Source organism: Triturus cristatus, chromosome 5_1 (assembly GCF_964204655.1).
Source record: "Triturus cristatus chromosome 5_1, aTriCri1.1, whole genome shotgun sequence".
In the NCBI taxonomy this organism is placed as follows: Eukaryota; Metazoa; Chordata; class Amphibia; order Caudata; family Salamandridae; genus Triturus; species Triturus cristatus.
Window position 1 is genome coordinate 949,978,348 of NC_140587.1, and position 12,548 is coordinate 949,990,895.

Sequence of the window (12,548 nt, forward strand, 5' to 3'; positions counted from 1 at the left end):
GTACCATGCTACTCGCCAAAAAAGCGCTTCAAACCCCATCAGGGGTAGCAAGCGCTATATAAATACAAACCTCTTTCCCTCTTCTATCCCGCCACCTACCCTTCTCTTTCCAAATAACTGAATAACATATCCACCACTCAAATTACCTTATATTTCACTGTACTAATTTTCAAGACTAATCCTTTATGGTTTCCGGAGTAGCGTGCTACTCGCCAGAAAAGCGCTTCAACACCCATCAGGGGTAACAGTTGTTATTTGAATGCAAACCTTTCTTCCCCTTCTATCCATCCGCTATCCTTCTCAATCCAAATAACTGACTGATATCCACCACTCAAATTACTTTCATATTTCACCATACTAATTCACCACTAATCCTTTATGGGTTTCCGGAGTAGCGTGCTTCAACACCCCATCAGGGCTAACAACCGCTATATAAATACAAACCTTTTTTCCTCTTCTATCCTTCTGCTATCCTTCCAAATCCAAATAACTGACTAACCTATCCACCACTTAAAATGTACTTGCATATTTAACTATACTAATTCAACACTAATCCTCTATGGGTCCCGCAGTAGCGCGCTACTCGACGAAAAAAGCGTTTTGTCACCTCGTTAGGGGTAGTAAGCGCTATAGAAATGCAATTACAATACAATTCAATACCTACACTAGGGTGGGGACTCCTTTCATCCAATCCACCCCGAATGACAACTTTTCCCCATCACACAACTCCAGCAGTGGGTAAGAGATGCACAGGCCCCCTTGTCCAAGTGTCCGCTGGGGGATACAGTGATATCTACCAGGTCACTGACAGCACCCCTCTGCTCCACCTAGCACAAGTATTTATGCAATAGGCCTAATTGTATTAGAGGTGGGACGTTATGTTCAGAACATGTCCTCCGTAAAGGGGATTGTGTCACTGTGTGCTCACATACAAAGATGCTTTGCATGGTGCTTTGATATAAATAAACCTAGATTCTCCAATCTTGGACAGTAGCCCACACCAGACCCAGAACTGTGTCTGCTTACTAGCATTTGCTGCACCCTGAAGTTTGTATAAGACCTCAGGAGGTATTGATGGACCAGTGGGCTCCCCACACTGACCTAACATCAACCAATATGACTCTACTTCTAGTCTCATGTCTCTCTGGTAAAAGGATAGGACCTTTTCAGTTTTTGCTTCAGTAAAAGAGGTATAATGTGCTCCTGTTGTCAATGTGGTTGAAATATAGGAGTTTGGCACACATTAAGTGAAACATCAAGATTTTTTAAAACGAGATCCCCTATAAAGTCAATAGTCATCGAACAATGCTGTGCTCCAGGGTATGAAACATGCTAGGCAGTTCTTCCACATATTACCAGATATGTATGCTGCCAAACTAGGTGTAATGTACGCATGACTTTCCCTGACTCACAGAAGAGGTCATTCAAGCAACCGTTCCAAGGCCCACTGCTAAGGTCCCGCCGCTCCCCGTGATGCCCAGCCATGGGCGGGACCATGCTGATCTGTCAGCACAGAGACCAATCACAGGCGGCCTGGGCGGGAGGATCTGTCCAGAAGGCTGTAAGCGGCTCTCGCAGCTCTGCGGGTCGGTGGCGGCGCGGCTGGTCTGTGTGTGCTGCTGGTGCGGGCTGCGAGCTGAGCTCCCCTCTGACAGCCTGCCACCCCCACCTCCCCAGCTTTGTAAACTCGACCAAGCCCCGCAGAGTGCAGCACGCAACGTCCCGGACAATCACCTGCCGCTTTACCGGCCACCGGATCCCGTACCGGGAAAGGGTCACCGACGCTGTCACCACAGTGAGAGGGATCGCAGTCTCTGGGGCTGAGGTGAGTGCCACTCTGCTGCTGTGGCTATTTTGGTGGTGTTAGCTAGCTTCAACTACATACATAATCTGTGCGTATGCAAAATGAGGTCATGGGGAGGGTTCGGGGCTGGTGGTGCCCGAGTTCAGTCGTTAATGCACCTGCTGCAGGGCATCTGTATGTAGTCAGCTGTTCATGCGTTCCAGTGCTACAGAAACCGCCCAGTTGATCTATGGACCTGCTACTCAGGTCTGTTTCTGGCCTGCCAGGCATTGCTTTCCTCTCTCTCTGGGCGTTTTCCTATTGCTGTTGCGTAGAGTAATATTGAAAGCTGCCACAATATGAAATAAAAGAGTTTAATTCGAAAACATCATGAAAAATAGCCGCTTTAAATGGGCGGGTACTGTCTGGCACTGAGTACCTGCACTTATTTGATGTGAAAGGGAGAGTACCAGCACTTCTCAGCGCTGCTGCAATACATTTAATGGGAGGGTACCGGCACTTCTCAGGAGCAAATACGTCCTCTGAATAGCGAGTGCCAGCACTTCTGCATTTCCATATAAATAAAGTACTGCAGGAAAGTGCATTCATTTGGGGACATTTTGTGCTCTGTTTACATTGTGCCTGAAGGTCCTCTGTCCGTGTGAATGAATGTGTGCGTATATCAGCTTTGCCAAATTTCTGTTGCAACATTTTGCCGTCTTATTTAGAAGTGATATCGGTTCTGAAATGTTTTTCTCAACGCTGTGTAAACATCTTTGAGGTGTTGTTGATTCTCTTACACAGTAGCAGGTTGGGTGGAGGCTCAACTCCATTCCTCAGTACCCTGCATGGGGTTGGGACCTGTGTTCTGAGTGTTACCTGTGTGTGTGTTTATTGCTGGTGTTTAGCTTCCACATACAGCCTGAGTACCCTGTACACTGCGCGCGCCCCTTTAAGCTCCACCCCAAAGGGCGCTGCTACTATTGGTGCAGCAGGTGCACTGCACCAGGGCCCCCAGCCACCATCGAACCATGATGTATGCAGTATTTTACTACCACAGCAGCAGTTCAGAGGGTCATTCTCCTTTATTGTGCCAGGGGGCATAGCACCCAGTCCAGGCTCCTGCCCCCTCTCCCCCGGTCCGCCCTCACCCCGGCTCCTGAAGCTGCTCTCTCCCGCTACACACTCCGGCATGCACCGTTCATCCGTCACCAGCCTCCTCCCCCCTGCGCGAGCCCCCGGTGATTTGTCCCTTTCCCTTCAGCCGCTCGTGCATTTAGCAATCCCCCCTGACACAAATGTCATTAATCCGGTGCGTGTCAGCGACGACAGACTACGCGATCCCTCTACAGAGACTTTTCTGACGAGCATGGCTTTCATGTTTAGCCGCGGGTTTCGGAAGTGTGCCTGGAGTGGGGGCGGCTACATTTGTATCCCACAGGCCCCCGCCCGTCCCCCATAATGCAGTTTCCAGCCTGCTAACCGTGACCGTATTCGTGGTGTTTGACATTGCATGAGTGTGCCGGTGCGTGGCTTGTGTGCGAGGTGATTTGGGGGCCAGGGCCCGTCCGCTGCAGTCTCTGCTCCTAGTTTACTTCATTGAAGCCACAGAAGATAGTCCCCGGGCTTCATAAAGCCAGTGTAACATTTTGACATAAGGGATGGGGGAGTAGATCTGTAGGAGTATTTTGTAGTGTATGTTGCGGATAGTGGGCTGCGTGTCTGCGTGTTTTGCCTGTCTCCATTGCGGGGGCTGTTTCTTTAGGTTCTTGTGTACTGTGTTGCAGAAGATTCTTGTGCTGGATTTAATTGCGGCAGGTGTTCCTGTTTCTGGATTATGTCGGTATATGTTACAGATGTCACTGATACATGCTTGTGTGTTTTGTAGTGGCTGCGGTTGTTGGCTGCGCTGTGCGTCGCAGAGCTCTCTACTACAGTGTGTGTGGGTTGGGGGAGCTGTTACTGCCAACTGGAGTCTGTTGCAGGGGTTGTCTGTTCAAGCGTGTGTGTTTTTGCTTTGGCTTCTATGTTGTGTGTACGCGGCAGAGGATAATGTTGCTGGTGTGTGTGGTATAGAGCGGGTGTTTCCGTCTTGTGTGTGTATGCGGTTTGCTGTATACCGTGCCTGTGTGCATTGTAACGGGCGACATTGCTAGGGTTGCAGGAGTTGCTCGTGCTGGCTCTCGCATGTTGCATGGCTGACCTGTGATGGCTCCTGTCAGTTGCTGTGGTTTCAGGTCGCGCGTGCTGCATTGGTTGCTGTTGCTCTTTTTGCCATGTGTGAAACCGTGCATCCTGGGCTGTTGTTTAGGCCGCTGTAAAAGTAGATACATAAATGCCAGAATGCAAAGAGTTCAAAAGTCACACTTGCCACGGACTGCAGGAATGCCATGTGTTGGCTCCTGTTTGCTGCAAGGGTTGCTGGTGAGGATGGGTCGTGTGTTCTAGTAGCTGCTGCAAGGGGACGTTGCATGGCTTGCTGCATATACATATGTGTGGGTTTAGCAGGGGGTTGCTGTTGCTGACTCATGTATGTGTTGTTGTGTGTTTTTTCCCGGAGTTTTAAGTAGCGCGAACTCGACCCGAAGGTTTCATAGCGCTTTACATGAGCACCAGTTGCGTTACAGGCGGGCACATTCATTTTGTTAGGCACAGGGACATAAGTGACTTGCCAGAATCACAGGATGTTGAGTGTGCCTGCCGAGACTCGAAGCCGGTTCCCCAGCTTCGAGGTCGTCCGCTCTAGGCGCCTCTAGTCACGGCTGCTGTTTGTGGGTTATCCGGTTATGAAGACGTCATTTTTGTAGTCCTGCCTCGGCGGGGGATCATAGCGCTGATAATGAATAGCAGCGCGCGCTCCACGCGCCCCGCTTTGACATGCAATAACGTGAAGTGGCCGTGGCTTGGTTCCTTGTCCTGTTGGATGGATGAGGTGGGATGCTTCTGCGCCACCAGTGGTGTCTCAGGCGAGGGGTCAGCTGCTCACCGTTAAATGTCCAATGACTAAAAGGCTGCCTCGGCTAATGGACCCATTGATTGCCGGGGTGTTTTGCAGAGATTAAGCCCGCGCCCGTAGGCTTTGCAGCGCGAGATAATTTCATCATTGCTTTTAGGCTGACCCACGGAGGGCGGGGCAGGGGCACAATCCATTAGCTGGCACAGCAGACAGATAAGGGCCTTTGCCGGTGGGAACTTTGTGCCCCCATCAGTACAGGTTTATCAACGACTGATTATGGAGAGCAGAGTCCAGGCGTAGGTCAGCAGATTCAGAGATGGGTGTGGAGGAGCAAAGATGCGTCGCAGGTGTTTGTCGGTGCGTTGAATGCTTTGACTGGGGAGGCCAGGTTTTGCATGCATTCACATCATTTGCCTGCAGGAGCTGAACACACAGCACCTCGGAAACGGAGAGCACGTGGAGGGTTCACACACTTTCTATTACTGCACTACCCTAAAATAAGAAGCCAGAGAACTTGGGCTGTGGAGACTGTGCTCGGTTGAAAGTGTGTGTGGGGTGCAACCTAACTCTATCTGGCCAGGAGTCAGGACATTTCGTTTCAAGTCCTGGGCCCTTCGTTTGCAAATCCTTGTTATTATGGGTGTCTGTCTAATTAGTTAATCGGAAGCTGCCCACGGTTGCCACTCCAAGAGCACAATATATCACAAATGAAACACAACAACTGGATACCTTTTATTCTGACGAGCTAGCAGCACGTGTATGTGAGTGTGTTTGTTCTCACCTTTGAGTAACAACGAATGTGTGTGGATATCTATATGCATAATTCCCCATATATCTGTGCACTTTTCTGTGTAGTGCTGTTCTGTGCGTCTCCCTGCATGTGCGTGCACTTGTGTGGACGCGTCTGCTTCTGTGGTCTTTGTGAGCACCTGTGTGTTTGACTCTTCCTGGGTCAGTTGCAAGTTTGCATTTTGAAGGAGTTGTACACAACTGTGCGGTTGTGTTGTCGAGTAGTCAAGCGGCTGTGGCAACAGGTAAATAATCTGTGTCACCTTATTGTGTTAGCCGCAAGGTCAACCCACCTTACACTTGGCCTAGGATCCACACAGATATTACAGATTGGTGCAAAGTTATGACGTTGCAAGCAGCAATAGTTTCATTGGTGTTTGTTAATTCTTTTTAGCTTCAATTCACTTTTTGATATTTACTTGAAGCAGGGATTCATTTTGAAGGTTTCCTGCTATGCTTTTACCAAACAAGAAGGAAGCTGATCTCTTGAAAGCAAATTCTATCACAAGTGTGGTGGGATTGGGCTCTGAGAACGGGCCTTGGTCGCGCGGAGGTGACAGGACTAAGTAAAGAGGCTTGCAGAATGCTGTGAAACTGGATGACATCACAGATGTGCAGGGCTTTAAGTGGAATGAGAAAACGGGGGGGGGGTCTCTCAAAGGGGCGTGGTCAATGTAATGAAGGGCGTGGCTTAAAAACATGTAAGCTAAAAATCTGTATTTAGCACACTGTGCCGCCCGACTTGTATTTTGCTGTTGCTGTCATTGTGTCCAGATATATGGGTACGACAAGTCACATCATACCTACAAGTCAAGACTTTTGGCTTTGTCAATAGTTGTTAGTTGCACAAGATAAATAAGCAGCAACTATGGCTTGTATATAATATTGAAAAAACGTCCACTTAAAGCCCTGGTGACACCAGGACAATGTTGCTGCTCCTGAGTTTTAAAAAAGAGAAGGGAAATCCAGAGAGAAAATGACTCTCTTTAAATGATTTCCCTTCCTCTACAATGCTCACCACACGCACAACGATGTGCCTGCTGTCACTGCAGTCTGGGAAAAAAACCGGATCGCCTGTGCCAGGGCACAAAACGGAGCTCGATAGAGACCCGTTTTGAGGCCCACTTAAAAAAACTGCCGGTGCTCAGACCCGGTGAGACCCGGTCCACTTAAAGCCCTGCAAATGTGCAGGGTGCATCTCATGTCATTCTACCAGGCACAGAGAGAATGAACGAGAAGGCTCTTACGTCATTCCGTGTGCATGGATCCTCATTACCTTTGCTTAGAAGCACAAAGTCACAAATCACCGGCCATCTGCCTCATAAACATTTATGTTACTCCATTAAGGAAAGAGGTGGAGTTCAAGTGGAATAAATATACATTCCCTTGAACCAAGCTCAAGATCTCTCTTGGGGCGCCTGCACATGTGCATTCATAGTGCCTCACATGTAATAGGCAATTGCTCATAGACCGCCCAATATGGTCCACATGGCAGCGTTACTCACCAAGTCATGTGACTGTACAATATTGAACTCTTGAGCACACAAAAGCTAAATATTACAGTGGCCCAAATTTATGTTTGAGGGTTTCAACACTATGTAAGAGTTCTATAACTTCATTGCCTTCCTATACATCAAACTCATGTCTTTTGGTCAATTGGAATATGTTAGTGAAAATGAATAACAATATTCATAGTGTAGTATTGAACAGTTTTCTGCGAAGCACCTTGATGCCTTTAAGGCTATAAGGACTATCGAAGCACTCAGTTGTTTTTTGGTGTGTATGCACACACTCACAAGAATACCTGATACGCCTATTTAAAGTGCATTCCGATTGCAAAAATGTGTGTGTTGCTCGAAATTTTTGTTCATTTAAATTTTGGAATGTTTAGTGTTTACTCTGCAGATGAAAATAAAATTAACAGTCCTGCAAAGTTAGGTTACAGCAGCATTCGTATTGTGCATTTATTGTATTGTGCAGTCATTGTATTATTTCTAATTTGTGTTTTTTATTGTTTTCGTATTCTTCCTGTTTGATGAACCAATGGGGAAATACTGTGGATTGCATCATTTGGATCTCCACCACTCCTGGCCTGGGGGCTAATGCGCATCGGTGAGTAAGGGCATTTATGTATTCCTACTGATGAGGCTATGCTACCAAGAAACTGAAACATGGAGTTATTTTTTATGATCACCTTTAAAAACCAGAAGTAGCAGGAACTGAATGAATTTGCTTAATTTTGGTTTGAGCAAGGTACCAAATGCTGGTTTAAGAGTAAGTGAATTGAGGCAAACTTTCCTCTATTTGTTTATTCACCTTTGTTTAAGGTGTTCATTTTAGGGGACTCAATGTATTACATTTTGAGAACAACAATATTGTCAAAGACTTGAGAATGTGATATGCTGCCTCGGTGATTCTGGATGTAATAGTACATTTATTTTTTAAAGTGTTTCCAAAGTAAGGAAAATAGGCAAGTGCATACGATGCTTTTCACTGGTGCAAAAAATAATGTTGCATCATTTTTGCTGCTTATGTTTCAAGGAATGAGGCAAACAGGTTTTGTTTTAGGCTATGTCACTTAAACATTCTGCCCCATGCAAATGTAAAGAATTTGCCCCAGAATTACTCCTATTTTGACATTTACAGCATGAAGGAAGTTTCCCCTTCGTTATTTTTATGCTGCAAAACATGTACAATCAACTTGCATCATTGTTTGACTCTGGACAAAATTTGATGCAATTGTGTACTAGCCAAAATTTGGAGCAAAACCTGCAATCACATTACTTATTACAAAACTAATGCAAATACCCCTTATAAATTGGCTCAGTTTTAGTGCTCTAGTATACACAAACTATTGCAAATAACATTCCATTTATTACATGGCCTCTTCTTTTTCATGGATAAAATAGCAATGACATACATGGGCATAGAAATAAACGTTCATGAGAAATAATTCTAGTTGCTTTCGTGCCTATAATTTGGAAATACATTATAAACCGATTAAGCAAATTGTACTACATTCACATACTCAAAATGTTCTGTCTCACGTCTAGAATTGTAAGTGTGGTAGTGAGTTGAAACTCTGGTTATCTGATGTACTGTCTTGGTGCCAAGAACACAATTGTTTAACATCTTGAAAAACCTGGAATTGTAGTTACATTTTTTGTTCACTTGTCTTAGCTGTCCATACAGTTTCTTTGGGTGAAGTAAGGTTGCTGGCACTAGCTCACACCTTAACAAGGATGATGGTGGTGCTGACTTGGCTTAGACTACTGCAAGTTTGTGGCTGTGACAGTTTGTGGTAGTTTGTTGAATTCCTGAAATTGCATAGGTTCTTTCAAAGGTTATTTGTTTGTACTGGTGGAGTGTTTGGCGACCTGCTCAATGGAAACGCCCTAACCCAGTCATTTCTGGACCACTCACAACGTGGCTGTTGTATTACTTTTTCATGTTTTGGTGGAATGCTCACAATTTACATACATCAGGCATTTGTTTATCAAGTCTTTCCTTATTGTGTTCAGTAGTAAACAAATGTCTTCTGATGACACAATTACATATCAAGTGTATTCACTCAGTGATGGGCAGTGTGTGTGTGCGTACGCATGTGTGTGTGCACACCACTATGCACCACCCATGTTTTGACCACCCTGATGCCAAAAAAGACTCAGAGCAATGTCAGCCATCTCTCAGGAAGTCAGAGACTTCATTGTTTATTTTCCAGATTAACACTGGCCCTTTCCATTTGACTACTTAAAAACCTCAGCTCTTGCTTGACTCAATGTGAGCCCTTATTTCCCCCGTTAAGGTTAAGGATCATTACGGGATCCACAAAGGGGCAATCATCTGTCACAGAAACCCTATTAATTTATCCCTTTGTATATGGTCTTGGGCTTCCAGTTGCACTCATACGTCCTTCGAAATCCATTGGTTATCCTTCTGCACTGAATACAATCTGGCTTAATCCATCTACATTCTTAACTCCTCTACCCACCTTCCAGCCCTCTGTGTTGGTCTTGGAATAAGACCACACCTGCCACTGCTTTTGCTGAAAATCATTGACATTAACCAGATTGGTCACACCCCTTTGATTCTTAACTTATGTTCCTACAGCAATCCACCCATACGCTGTTGCGTAATGAGCATTGTTGCTATTTTTTTACACATGGATGAATTACTAGCAATTAATTAAATAACCTTTTTTACGGTATAGCTGAAGGCAGCTTCATGACCACGAGCTATCTTGGAATGTTCTCGAGCGCTAACTACAGACAGTTTTACCAGGATATGTAGATCTAGGCGAATGACATTGTGAAATTGCAGAGGCCAAAACTGAATGTTGTGAATATCTGTTAAAAATCCAGTTATTAGCTTGCTTTCACAGTAAGGTGATAATATCACTCATAAATTGCATACTTAGGTGCATGCAAAAATACACTTTCAAAATGTGCTTTTTCCTAATATCTGTTTTTGTCTAATTTCTGGGATGAAAATCATAAAAGCGGACCTCAAGTGAGAAGAAATAAAACAGCTCTCTTAACGCTGCATCATTACTAACCATCAGTTGTCATTTCTGAATTCTTTTTTGTTTGATGATCTCTTCTTGGGTATCGAGACCTATTGTGACATTACTAACCGGATGGACTTTTAAAGGGCTGTATTTTAGTAGGTGTGGTGGGTAGATGATTATAAACAAGGCCTTGCTTCAAGTGCATTGGTTTGTATCATTTTTGTTATTCTCGATAGCACTGAAATAGTCAAGTAGACCTGGTTATAGAAACAGTCCAACATACCCACAATAAAATGGTTTTATGGTGTGGGACGAATGTTAAAATCTGTACACGTTTTACTTTTGAAACAGATATTGTTCAGTGCCTCAATATGGGACTTTAAAGAATTCTAAATAAATGGGTATCAATAAAGTTTAGCATTTACAAATACATTAATGTAGTAATATATTTACCTGCAGCGTTGACTTTTCACCAGGCTTAAAGCATCAACATGAAACAAAAGTGCTGCTAAGACACAAACATACACCAAGCCTTTGTATTTTTAAGTAGTGGGGAGGGAATTTTAATACTTGAAAAATCAGTTTCAGAGATTGAAGGTTGTTTATGTGCCAGAGTGCACATTTGGACCATTCTCTGAAGGTCCACCTTAGATAGGGCCGGCTTTAGGGCGCTGCAACTGGTGCAGCCGCACTTGGTGCTAAGCTGGAGGGGTAGGGTCTGTGTTTAAAAATAATTATGGGTTTAAAAGCACCTGCTTCAGAGTTCTTTGTGTGTCCATCAGTCTTCAGGAAACAGTAGAAATGTCAAGATAACTCTGGTGATTAACGTTCCTGCTGGTGAGAGATCAGTTTTGTCTAGTAGCAGTTTTGACTCATCATAAAGTAGCGCAAAGGGTTAATATGCCTGCTGCAAAGAACATTAACCATGCGAATCACAGAAATATATTTTGTGTGGATAGCTCGGTGTGTTACTGCTCTTGTCATAGAGAGCCCTTGTTACTTACAATTAGTAAGTTACAATCCCAATATAGCACAGTGGCCTATGAACTGTTGTCATCAGAGTTGCACGCTAACTGCATGCTATAAGTTAGAACGGTGTTTATTTCCCCAGTCTTTCATTAATCTAATTTTGCTAAAAAGTGTTACTTTGGATGGAATACTATGTTAAGTTTATCTCTTATAGAGAGACTCTGTCATTTTTTTCAGTGTCTGTATGTCAAAACTCACTGCTATAACATAGCAATAGTTAATAACAAAACTGGTTACCCACTGTTGTGATGTCATAGAGGCCTTCCAGGCCACGTGACAGGGCTCTCTGACAGCCTGTCGGCGCCGCTCTGCTTGTCTGCCTTGAATGACAGCAGAAAGCACAGCTGCAGGAGGGGAAGGAAGGCACGAAAGGTGGCCGGGTTTGGTTAGGGATTGTAGATGTCTTTTTTTCTTCATTTGGGAAAGGGAGGAGAGGCTGTGTTTCTTTGGTTTTAGAAGCTTTCCTTTTGTACCATTGGAGAATATAGTCATCCAAACTTTGACTCTTACATCTTTCTTTTTGGTGGCTATTACTTCAGCTAAATGTGTGGGAGAGTCAGGAGCATTATCTTTCAAACATCTCTTTTGCAGAGTTTTGAAGACAGAATACTTTTACGTCCTTTTTCTTCTTTTCTTCCCAAAGTCAATACTAGTTTCATTAGGAACAGGAGATTATTTCACCATAATTTGTTTAATTCTACTACCTTCGAAGAGGAGATTAGACTAGATCTTCTTGATGTTTGGAGGGCTCTATTGATTAATTCGGATAGAACAGCTTCGCTTCGGTTCTCAGATTTATTGTTTGTGAATTTTGGGTCAGTTAAGATAGGGCTAAAGCCTTCCACTTCTTCTTTCAGTAGGTGGGTTAGGCCCTTGATCTCCTTAACTTATCAGTCATTAGGTCAGGTTTCTCCTTTAGGAGTTCAAGGTAGGTCTACTGGGAGCATTGCTACCTCTGAAGCTGAGCTTCAGGGAGCATTCATAGCTGAAATATGTAGGGCAGCTACTTGGTTCTCTCCACTAACTTTTACTTCTCGCTATAGGATTGTGCAAGAGATGGATCTCAGTGAAGTATTTGGCTCTAGAGGTTTATCCACTATGTTGTAATAGTGGTATTTTCTTTCATATCTGACGTAATTCTTGAAGTTGGTCTTGTTGGCAGCAACTCATGGTTGTCATGATTTAGCTTTGTATATCTCATTTTAATGAGTGGACGCTAGGGTGAAGGGCGATGAAGTAATGCTCCTATTGCTTACCAGTAATTGCAATACTCTGAGGCCTTACTCCTCGCTTTCAGTTATGACATCCCTTCCCACCCTCCCTGTTGTTTCAGGCCAGCCAAAGTTGAGTCGGTCGTAGCTTGTTTTTAAACAGGAAGAAGGGAGTGGGAGGGGCCTTTACTTCTTCAGAATGTGACATGGTAGTTGATTTCTGTTGAGGCAGAAGACCTCATTTGTAATGATTGGAAGCAGGGGATAAGGACT

At 44.5% G+C, this 12,548-nt stretch overlaps 1 protein-coding gene across 9 annotated transcripts in view; it reads left to right on the forward strand.

Annotated features, from left to right (window-relative positions):
• Positions 1 to 1,574: 1,574 nt before the first annotated feature.
• The window catches only part of EPB41L3 (erythrocyte membrane protein band 4.1 like 3), a 904,669-nt gene continuing 893,695 nt past the window's right edge, over positions 1,575 to 12,548 (forward strand). For all 9 annotated transcript variants that reach the window (XM_085606055.1, XM_085606026.1, XM_085606030.1 and 6 more), the window contains exon 1: positions 1,575 to 1,825. The gene's annotated coding sequence lies outside the window, so the exon portion shown is untranslated. The remainder of the gene's footprint in view (positions 1,826 to 12,548) is intronic.